We start from the raw sequence: 11480 nt of genomic DNA, 5'->3' as shown, positions 1-11480 counted from the left end.
CAGAGAACATTAAAAGTATTTTTTGATTTTTTGTTTGTTAATAAGATATATGTTTAAAATTGTTTTCCATATATTATCCTACTGGTTAATTATCCTTCCTTTTTTTTTGGTCCTTTTTTCTTTGACAAAGGAAATAGATGAGAATGTAGGAATAATGCAAACGCTCCAAGACATTGATTCATTTGGATAAAGTTTTGGTAAACTATTTTGATATTAGTGTTTTAGATGTATAGCACCATTATTCAAATACGCTTGTATTAAACTTCCCAAATACACGATTTTTAGAAGTTTGAAGGCAATTCAAGCGTTCTAAAGATTTCCTCTACTGAAGACAAGTAGCTTAAATCTTGCCTGCTTCCAATTCTGATGGTATTTTTCTAACCCTTGCCTTCACCGCTTGGGCATAAATTTAAACAGTAGCTTAAATGCAAGCCACCAAGGGTTGGGATAAATACATCTTCAGCTGCATGAGAAATATGAAAACAGCATGTGAGAATAGACTACAGGAAGTAGTGTCTCTATAAAAAAAAATTGACAGAAATTGAGTTTGAGAAGCACACATGGAGATTTTTCTTCTAAGGCCATTTTGATTAATCTAATCCACCACGACAAATTCACACTTCAATATGAGAGGTGAGGGTGCCTGAAGATGCCCTTTACTATCATCCAAGGGGGAAAAAATATGTCTGAGTACGAGATGAAAACATGGCAAGCCTAAGTGTGTGATAAGGATCTGAACTGTGGCTGGCGCGATAATGTGCAAGTGACAGCTCCCGGGAGAAGAGGCGGGCACCCCGTGTTCTCCCTGCTCAAGGACCAGGACAGACGGAAACCAGCTTTCCACGTTAAATAAGTTCCTTCCAGTAGCAGCGAGGAAATGCAAGGTCCCGCACATTTCTCTTGTATGCCCAAATCAGCACCTGCAGAGACGTATTTATTCAAGGGAAATTGTGTTTTCTACGTAATTATGCCCTGGGGTTGTCTGACACTATTCCTGGAAGAATATTGTTGAGCTTCCAAGACCAGTTGTTGCAAAATGTGTACAAAAAATAAAAGAAGAGGTGATTAAAGCAGAGCGTGGAGTCACTCTAAATCAACTCACAAAGGTGTATTATCTTCCTCTTGTTCTCAGGTGATTAAGCTTGATTTTCTTCAGATGGCCTAAAGGATTTTTGTCTCAAAGTCCCCTCAGGTTTTATCTCTCCACACACTTACCCATCCGTCCTTCTAGACATTCCCCCACCATCGAATGCCCCCCATTATCAGGCACTGGGTGACATACTCAGTAAACTGACACTTTCAGGCTCCAGGAGGCACAGGACTTACACACCTAAGGCCACACATCATTAGAGCATCGCACAGTGATAAGCATTTGGGAGGAAAGAACAGACATGATGAAAAGATCATACAAAGGACATGAGATACTTAGTGGGTTTCGGGGGGGGGGGGCGACGGTCAAACCAGCTCTGGGATGGAGGGGAGTAACATTTGCACTCAGACCTGGGGCGGTGGGACACAGAAGAAATAGCACGGAGGATGCCATGAAGTGGACAGCCACTTACCATTTTTAAGGAACTGAATGAAGACAGCTCTGGGAGACTCAAGGAATAGTGGGAACCGAGATGGTGGAAAAGTAAGGCCCAGGGAGAAGAGTGATCCTGCCAGAGCCCTTGGGGTCTGCCCAGCCGTGGAGAGTTCTTCACTTTATTAAGATATTTTTTAACGTGTATTTTTGAGAGAGAGCGAGACAGAGACAGAGACAGAGAGTGCGAGTGGGGGAGGGGCAGAGAGAGAGGGAGACACAGAATCCGAAGCGAGCTCCAGGCTCCGAGCTGTCAGCACAGAGCCCGATGTGGGCCTCCAACTCACGAGCTGTGAGATCATGACTTGAGCCGCAGACACTCAACCAACTGAGCCACCCAGGGGCCCCAAGTTCTTCACTTTATTAAAAGTCAGGTGAGATATGACTGAAGGGTGCAGTGTCATGGAGCAAGGTCTTCTAATTTTTATATTTATAACATCTAAAAGTTCCTTCTGGTTTCCCACATACACACCAAATGCATCCTGCTCAAGGTCAAAGCTGGAAGACGAGCCAGCCTGGGATACGAAGAGGAGGGAGAGTCAATATGGAGTGTGATGGCCTGGCAGACTCGTCCAGTGATGCTCCGGTTGCCAGGACCACCACAGAGGGTCATTCAAAGACCCCGGTGCCCACCTCTGCAGTTGGGTGCAGAGCCCTGCCACTCAGAAGGCTGGGCAAGGCTGGGTACAGGGAAAGAGGGGGTGACAACAGCCTCAAATACAGTTCTGAGCATGGGATGTTTGAAATGTTGGCAAAAAAACCCAAGTCCAAGAGAATATGCAAAACAGCTGATGATTGAATATGTAATTTCACAGCTCAGATAAAAGGCCCTAGCTCCATGGTACACGTCGTGTGAGTTACATCATTTATTAAACATGCCCCCATCTCCTAATTCCTAATAACGAGTCATGCCACTAGTTCACCTCATTAGCCAAAGGTAAGGAAAACACAATTCGGATAAGGAATTTTACTGTTTGCTGAAAAAGCCAATTAGAGAAAATCTCCCTTAACTTTAAACGAGGATCGTTGACCAACATACGCGGAGAGGTTGGTAAGCTGTGTGGCCTCCTCCCTGGACATGCACACTATCTGGATTCCAAACATGCATGGCTTGGTCTTGTTCTGCTCAGGCTGCTGCAACAAGTCATCATAGATTTTATTTGCTGCTTGTTTCTCAGAGTCCTGCATTCTGAAAGTCCAAGGTCAAAGTGCAGGCATGGTTAGTGTCTAAGGAGGGTCTCCCGTTTCATAGATGGCCACCATCTCCCTGCGTGCTTAACGGGCAGAGAGCAGACCAAGGAAGCAAGCACCTTGTCTCTTCCTATAAGAGCAGGCATCCCACCCCGAGGACTCCACCCTATGGCCTGGTCACCTCCCGCCCCCGTGTACCACCGCACTGGGAATTAGGGTTTCGGCATATAAATGGAGGGGGACCAGCGCCAACACTCAATCCGCAACATTCTTCACAGCAGCTATCTGGCTTCTACTCTCATATGATTATCTGTATCCATAGAGATGTGGCTTCATTATCTTTCATGTGGTTAGCTTTACACAATTGATAAATAGGAAAAATGGACACTCATTTTTATGTGGACTTGGCCATTTGAGAAGAGATAGTGAGTCAGTTATTTGTCTACACCGCCCACCTAGCACATGGCTCAGACATCTGAGTTACACTCTGAAACACTGCACAGCTTTTTCTATAGGAGATTTTTTTCTTTTGTTACTGAAATATTTTTTTTTCATTCCTATTTCATGAAATAGGAAAGTGGATGAACACTGTTAATCACCTTCTATATGCCAGGCACTGTGTGGGTTCTTTATGGAATTAGTCATTCTTATACAGGGAGCTGTCACAGGGATGTGACCGGCTGGTGAGCAAGGAGCAGGGGTCTGCCCTGAGGGGCTCTCATCTCAGTGAAGCACTCTTCCAGTGTGATGAGAGCCTGGGAGCTTCTTTGCACCTCCTACGAGCAAAAACAAAGCAAGACGGGGCTAGAATTTGATGGGGTGGTCAGGGAAACCCTCTCTGAGGAAAAATCGTGTAGACAGAAGAACAAGCCAGCACCCAGGAACTTGTTTCCCGGTGAAGCAAAGGGTGGGACGGGCTTGGAGAGTTTTTGCGGAGCATGGCTACCTGAAGGGTATTCTAGAAAGATAGAGGTGATTACAGACGAGTAATGCCTTTATCAGGCAGGCCTAGGTGAGAGACAGACTCAGATTACTGGAGGTGGGGAAATAAAAGAAAGGAAGGTGGTGTATCACCTATGTGGATGTGGAGGTCAACAAGAGAGAGGTCGTTGCTGGTTACAGGGAGTCCAAGGAGAAAGTGGGGGGTCTTGACATGGTTGAAGAGCGTGCATGGACGTGCCATTACAAGACTATGGGAAGAAGAAGTAGCAGATCTTTCAATCTCTGCATGTCTGTTTCATCTGCCTGAGTCAATATCTTGCATGGCGATGCCATCGGTGGCTTGAACAATCTGCCCTTGGGGGTCCCCAGAGCCAGAAGATACCACGTCACTCCGGAAGCAGAGCTCCCAGAGACTGTGCTACGTCTTCCTCATATTCTCAACAATTTCAATAGTCTTTATTTTTTCAGGCCTTCAGTGTCTGTCCTAATCATAACCTTTTATCTTAAAACAGTAAACCTAAATTTCCTCACTAAACAAAATGTCACCAGAATTCCTCCCCCTCCCCCTCCTTGGATGCCCTATTCAGAGAAACAAAAAGAAATTCATGACACAAATAGCAAAATCTGTTTTTGACTAATTATTCTCTCTTACATATGGTAAAAAGGTTTATATAGCTCTATATATTTAAATTTATATACTTTAAATAATTGATTACATATATATTTTTTTTTCTACTGGGAAATGTTGTCATAATGGCATTTGGTCTCCAAGGTCTAATTACACATATTCTCTTTCAGCCATGCTATATATTTTACTCATTAACTTTTTAAAAAATCAACCGAAGAAATGCTTCCGTGGCAACCTCAAGGCAATCTGATGTTTTCATGCCCACACAAGTTAAAATACATAATTAGAAATAACATCTTTCTCTTTTACAGAAATCCCCTGCAATCACTTCTAAACCATTTGTACTCACCCAGCATATTCGGGGCTATTTAGAAGCCAAATAAAATAATCACTTATTTACCTGTTTCTCAAACAATGTGTAATTTAGAACACCAATCAGATCGATTTTCCGCTCTAAATACAAGACAAGGAGAAAGTTTGTTCTTCCTTCAAACATAATTGTGTGTGTGCAGTGAACTCTAAGCCGTGGCGTGGGGAGAGGAAGGGGTATTTTACTGCTACTGAATAGGGGGAGATTTCTTCATTTTGGACATTTATTGCTAGCTTGAAGATGCTCAGATTGTGTCTTGAAAAATTTTGCAAAACCTCCAGAAGCATGAATTTGCTCAGGTGCAGAACTGAAAAGCCTGTTTCACAAGCACAATCCTAGGTGTGTGACTGACTCAGTGATTATCAAACACCTGAGGCAGTTTCTTTTTGCTCAATTTCAAACATGTAAGTCAATGAATGTGAAGTTACATTACATGAAAACTTTGTATTTAAAGGAATCCATCCACACAATAACAGTGACCATTAAAAAAAAAATCTTTGGGGGGCCTGGCTGGCTCAGTGGGTCAAGCATCTGACTTCGGCTCAGGTCATGATCTCGCCCTTCGTGGGTTTGAGACCTGCGTCGGGCTCTGTGCTGATGGCTCAGAGCCTGGAGCCTGCTTCAGATTCGATGTCTCCCTCTGTCTGCCCCTCTCCCACGCATGCTCTGCCTCTCTCTCTTTCAAAAATAAATATTAAAAAAATTAAAACACCTGGAAATGTTATTAAAGCTCATACTTATTAACTGAAAGAATGTTAAACAATGCATATACATCATTCTAACCGTTTTATGATCAGCCCCTGTCTGTTGTTCATCTTTAGAACATTAATATAGTTATTAAAATATGATGTGTAAGGTCTTCACTGAGCCTCCCAGCATTGCGAACACAGATTCTCAGTGTGTTACTAACAGTAGATGCGGCAACTTCTTGGTTCTGAAAATAACACCCTGGCCTTCCACTCAAAAGTAAATACATACGTACGTAAGACTTATTTTTGTCTCCAACAAGGTGATAGTGTTATTCTTTTGCCAATTTGCAAACTGAAATAGCACAATTAAAAACACATCTAATCTCTCGCTTCATGTTTCCCATTTTTAAACCTCAGATTTGGGGGAGGAAATGCTCACACAAATTTATCAGCCTCCTGCGCACCCCTGACTCTCTTTCAGCTACGTGATGCTCAGGATCTGCTCAGAAGGCAGAGTCGGTCTGAGCCCCACCCTCACGGGACCACGCTCTCCTGCCGGTGGCTGCGGAGCTCAGCAGAGGCCCCCACTTCCCATCTTGTCACTTGAAGAGCGTAAGTGATGCATGGCCCCTGCTGCGTCCCGCCCTGTCTATTCTCCTCTGGAATCTGAAGCCCCTTTGATGTTCTGCACAAGGTTTGCTGACTCTGATTTTGCCCCTGCGCAGTGTGATGAATCCAGGCATCTCTTGTGTGGAAAAGCATGGCCATGACAATGCCACCACCGTCTCGACAGTCAGTGTATAGTAATTTCACATGCAGTCTCTCCGTCAGTCCCTCGGGTGACCCTGGAAGATTCTGGTCTTGCTGCTGACCTATAAAGGACGAAACTGGAGGCTCAGAGAGGGAGAGTGCCTTGTCTGAGGTCACACAGGTGGTCAAGTCCCCCCCCCCCCCGGGCTTTGAGCCTGACTCTGACAGCACTGCACCTTTTCTTTACTTCCCCCCCCCCCGATGTACTAAATCTCCCAATATTGCCCCCAGTTTGCCGGGGTGGGATGCGGCAAAATAAGGCTGCGCTTGTGGAAGCCTGAACGTTTTCCACCGCAAGTGACCGTGTTCAGTAGCATCGGCTCAAAAGAACCAAACTGGGAAATGCACGCAGATTATCACCTCGCCGGCAAGAGGGGAGCAGAACCGAGACTCCCCCTTAAAGTCTGAGTGTGGTGAGTGGGGCGATGGCTTCCCAGGCCCTTGGAGCAAATGCTTCCTGTTACAGGGGAATTTGGTCCCAGGAAGTGAAAATGGCTTTCAGTCTCCCTGGAAAAGTGAGGGGAGAAGAAGAGTCAGCGTCAGACCACCTGAGGGCCCCTGAACTTTGCCAACCTCTCACCAGATTCCTCAGGGTTCTGTGCCCGGGTCCCTTCGCCTGAGAACTTGACCAGGTGAGGACGTGTCTAACTGAGCACAGACCAGCCTGCGGGCCGGGTGAGGTAAACAGCTTTCCTGAAGGGGCACTTGGCCACATGGGTTCGTCCTACAAGGGGGGTACGGCCAAGCCTGAGGGGCTCAGGTGGGCCTCTCCTTGTTCTAGGTTCTGGAATGTTCTCAGATATCCATGGGTCGCCCAGTAAACGTGACAGTGGTCAGCTCAGCAGACCATCTCAGTCCAAACCACCCTCATCCGAGGAAAACGCAAACTGTTAGCTTCAGCTTTAGAGAGTACGCTAACGCCTCGCCGGGCCAGCGACAGAGGGAGACTGAGTACCAGCCCCATCCAGGGAACTGCCTGTTGGACACCAGGTAAGTTCTTAGTGACGGTAACAAAATGTGACTGGCCCGGAAGGCCGCGAAATTGTCCCTCTCCCCTCCCTCCACTCTAAAGTACTACGATCTGCACAATGTGACCAAAGCTCTGAAACGTCTTCCCACTGAAGCTGTCTGAACAGGGCCCGTAGTGCATGGAACCTTCCACCACCAAGATGGCCATCAGTCTTGGCTCCAGAAACGAGGCTCGTCAACTCTCGTTGAATGCACTGGGCCTCTCCGAGCTGTTCTTGGCAGATCCCAAAAAGGGTGTGTGCCGTCTGGCTCCTGGAACAGGAAGTTGCCTTTACCATGAGAAATTTTGATTTTCTCGGTGTAAAGGGATGTACCGTAGGGCTCCACTGTCCCCCCACGACACTGGGAAGTCACGGTCAAGTGCAGACTCCAAACTGCAGTGGGCACGTGAGTCAGCAAGCACCTGTGCCCCAGTGACGGCCCGCAGCTCCCCGAGACTCGGTGCTCACTGAGCTCACCCACGGGGGCGTCTGTTTCCTGCTTTCCAGAAACTCACCTTTGGGGACAGCGCCCCTCCCCCAGAGGCACAACCTACCTGACCTGCCTGGTCAGGGGTGCATCAACTTCCTGGGTCAGGGTCAGGCCCCCGCTCTCCCTCAGCGTCAGTTGCTCCACACGGCATGCCTGAGCTAACCTCCAACCCCCCGCGTCTCTTCCCACCTCCCTGAACCAACGGTCACTGCCAGAAATCCTGCGCAGGCAGCCCAGCTTCTAAGGCTTCCATAGGACAGGACTTCTGCACGCCCTCGCTCCTGCCCCCCGGGGCCACCAAACGCCCCCATTCTGGGCACCCGGGCACATCCTGGGCCCCTCAGAATGTCAGGTTCCACACCCAAGGCCAACATCCGTATTTGCTGTCAACCTCTGTCCCCCCCAAGCCCCAGACTGTGCTTCACAGATTCCTCGACCTTCTCCGAAAATGCCATTCTTGTACATGCTCGTGCCTCTCGTACATTCCCTTCTTCCTCCTCCCCTGGCCAGCGCCTCGCCCTGCATGGCTCCCGTGTTCCTTGACGGATGATGGCAGACATGCCTTGGTTCTTCAAATGCAATTATCCTCCCCACCACGCCAGGATTATGCAGTCAAAACCAGTCTGCGCTCGAGTACTGAGCAGAGGACTTAGCACAGAGCAATGGATCGATTGATAAGAACTTGTCACCCTCATTCCCACCACTGATGTCATGGCAATCACTGCTTTTCTGCTATCGTTTCACGTTGCCTTCCTTTGCTTTGTTTGTTAGTGTGTAACTGAAAAAAAAAATTACTTCTCTCTATTACCATAATTCGATAATAAAAATAGGAGGTCTAGTGCCACATTCACTGTGTGGTTAAGAAAGAACCAACACGGAGCACGTAAATTTAATAAAACCTATTTGTGACCTAATCATCTTGGAGATGTGTTAATTTCAATTTCATATATTTCATGCCATTTAGGGAGAAGGAGTAAAATCAAGCGTTATTAACTCCAGCTGGGAATGAAGAGAGTTGAATAGATAAAATTTCATTGCTTATGATTCAATTTTATTTTTATGCTAAAGTCAGCTAGATGGAGAAGAGTATACGCCCGTAGCCTCAGGAATAATGTCCCTACAATCAAATCAGCCTCGAAAAAGCTAATGGTGATGGGGAGTTTTAAAGTAACATTGAAAACCCAAGTGACTGAAGTTGAATTTAGCATCACTGGAAAAGCATATAGAAGAAAGCAAGGTCACTAATTGTCAATATTCTCATCCATCCCTATATGCTGGGCATCTGTACATAAACTCATTAAGGAATTTTACGTCCTGGCTCAAAATCGCGTGTTTCTTTAAACTGTCTACACGAGAGAACGCAGATCAGAAAGGAGCAGGTGACCCCAGCCTTGCCTTGCTTCTCCTTCAATTGACCTCTGAGTCAGTAACCCAGAGGGACCCAGAGCCCATGCAGAGAATTATCTTTAGTTGCTGGTAAATTAGATCACCCAGCTTCCCTGTCAGCGGCAGGAGTTCTCATCGGATTCCGCTTCACTGACATAAAGTCGTCTTGGTGGGTCTGGGCTCTAAATAAATACAGTTAGAAGTGGTGACTCCACTTTAAAAGAATAAATACCCAGAGTAGCATTTGAGAACAGGTAAAAGGTGGAAAATGGTCTCCGGAGGGAGGAAAGGAAGTTGGGAGGGGGGATACACCGGGCTCCCTGGGTTGACTGCAGTGTATAATCAATATTAACCACATCATACACAGGGAGGCGCCGTCTGCAGAAAAAAAGAGTTCGAACTGTACTTCCTTTATCCCATGAAGGTCATAATAAGGCGGGCGAGGTGACGAGAAAAATTGATGGAAGGTAGTGGGTTCGGCAATGGAGAAAAATACCTCTGTTCTGATGAGGAATTCTCACCAGCAATCTTGCAGAAGGACTGACCTCTGCTGTGAATTTGCTTGGGAACTACACTGGGAAGTTTAAATGAGATTTTTAGTGATTTCTGTCCTCGCCGAGAGCTGGAAAACGACAACTAATCAATTTAAGAGACTTTCTGCCCGAAACAGGCAGAAGGAGCCCCTGGTTGGATGGCCTGATGGACTAACGCGGCCTTCTGTCTCCTCCTCGGTCCAGAAAACACCAGCTCTGAACACCACTAACCATGCGGACGTACGTATCCCCTGTGCCAAGGAACAGAGGGCTTGTGGAATTGACCATGATTTCCAAGGAGCTGAAGAAGATATGGAGTTCACCCTCCCCCTTGGGGCGGGTTTACGGAGACAGATGTAAACAACTTCACCAAATAAAATTCCCACAGACACTAAAAGTGTCCCAGGGACTCCCTGAGTTTTCTTTTCCTTTCTCGTGGTGGCTGGCAGATTTCCCCTGAATGCACTTTGAACCTCGTGGTGGATCCGACATGCTGAGTCCTGGGCCTCCATGCATGACCGGAGGCAGGGTGTGGACAGCTGGGAGCAATGGGTAGAAGGTGCCCAGGCCCCACAGGTGAGATACCAGCCCACTCCGAGACTCGGCCCAAAATATATACCTGGATGCAATGATACCTTCCACCAGTCACCTGGGAAGACCGGGATTATTAGCTTTGTCTCAGAAATCCCATGCCTTTAGAGGACTCTATTTTTACTTAAATCGATACCAACGAGGAAAAGCAAAACTCTTAAAGGGCCAGTTGTTAGAGAGAAATTATCCGTTTCCTCAGCCATGACTTTTATGAACGTGAAGTTGGTATATCTACCGCATTTGTGGATATAGATGTCAGTGTAGGTGTGTTGTAAATGTAGGTGTGGGTGCCCGTGCAAATGCGGGTGCGCATAAAGTTATACATGATATATGTGATATTGACATACAGATACTGCTGTGGATATAAACACTGAGACAGATACTGATATGACTTAGTTACTGATATGGATGTGTTGATGCAGATAGATACAGACAGCTATAGATATGGATAGAGATACGATATCGATATTGACATTGATATAGGTAGATATAAATGCTGCTATAAATAGGTCCGGGCATAGATGTATAGATGGAAATATATATATATATATATCAATCTAGCCACAGAGAATGATACGAATACAGATACAGATGCAGCTAGTGACTCAGTTTGGTGAAACCTTCATAACTTTCTTTCTATTCAGGGTACAACACTGCGACCCTGAGCAGTTGAAGAAGAATGTGGTTCAGGCCTTACTCTCACATTGCTTACAATTTAGTGAAGGGAATGTGGGAGGGAAAAAAAACAGTTTAGTCATAAAATAATCATACGATTACTGGAACATTTTCTACTTTGATGACAAAATCTGTGCCCTAGAGAAACCCATTACTGAACAATTCTAGAGAAGCCACTGCTGTCGGTCCTTCCACGGGGGTCTGTCTGCAGGGGCAGCCTCCTCGGCTCCCACTGGGGCATTGGCACCTCCCTTTCACAACAGACACTTGGCCTCCCGATGCCACTGGATTGACCGACGGGGACTCCTGATCCCAGCAGCTCGTCGTGGAAGCAATGGGGGCAGGTGGGACTGACCAACACTCTGCCTGGAAGCCACTTAATCTGTTTCCTGGGCTCGGCCATTGCCTGCCTCGGGCCTGATGCTCAGTGGAATTCTACCTTCACCCACCCCTGGGACATTTCAACATCGGCACAGCCATCAATTCCGTTTTCCCAATATGAAAATTATATTTGCAATTTTCCACACTACTGCTCCCATTGAAGAAAATGGGACAGATGTGGACAAGCCTGTAGATGTCACTG

General features: G+C 46.5%; 2 long non-coding RNA genes across 2 annotated transcripts; one reads left to right on the top strand and one right to left on the bottom strand.

Annotated features, from left to right (window-relative positions):
• Positions 1-2534: 2534 nt before the first annotated feature.
• Positions 2535-6937, bottom strand: LOC147583992 (uncharacterized). The gene is made up of 3 exons (XR_015255060.1): positions 6793-6937; positions 3373-3549; positions 2535-2771 (listed from the first exon to the last, which is right to left on the bottom strand). It is a non-coding gene; the product is annotated as an uncharacterized LOC147583992 (long non-coding RNA).
• Positions 6938-7029: 92 nt separating this feature from the next.
• Positions 7030-10033, top strand: LOC147583991 (uncharacterized). Its single transcript, XR_015255058.1, has 2 exons — positions 7030-7206; positions 9773-10033. It is a non-coding gene; the product is annotated as an uncharacterized LOC147583991 (long non-coding RNA).
• The last annotated feature ends 1447 nt before the right edge of the window (positions 10034-11480 follow it).

Source organism: Puma concolor, chromosome A1, assembly GCF_028749965.1.
Source record: "Puma concolor isolate L17-30 chromosome A1, mPumCon1.1.hap2, whole genome shotgun sequence".
Lineage (NCBI taxonomy): Eukaryota > Metazoa > Chordata > Mammalia > Carnivora > Felidae > Puma > Puma concolor.
Note: the sequence above shows the minus strand (reverse complement) of the source record. Positions and strands in the feature narration are given on the sequence as shown.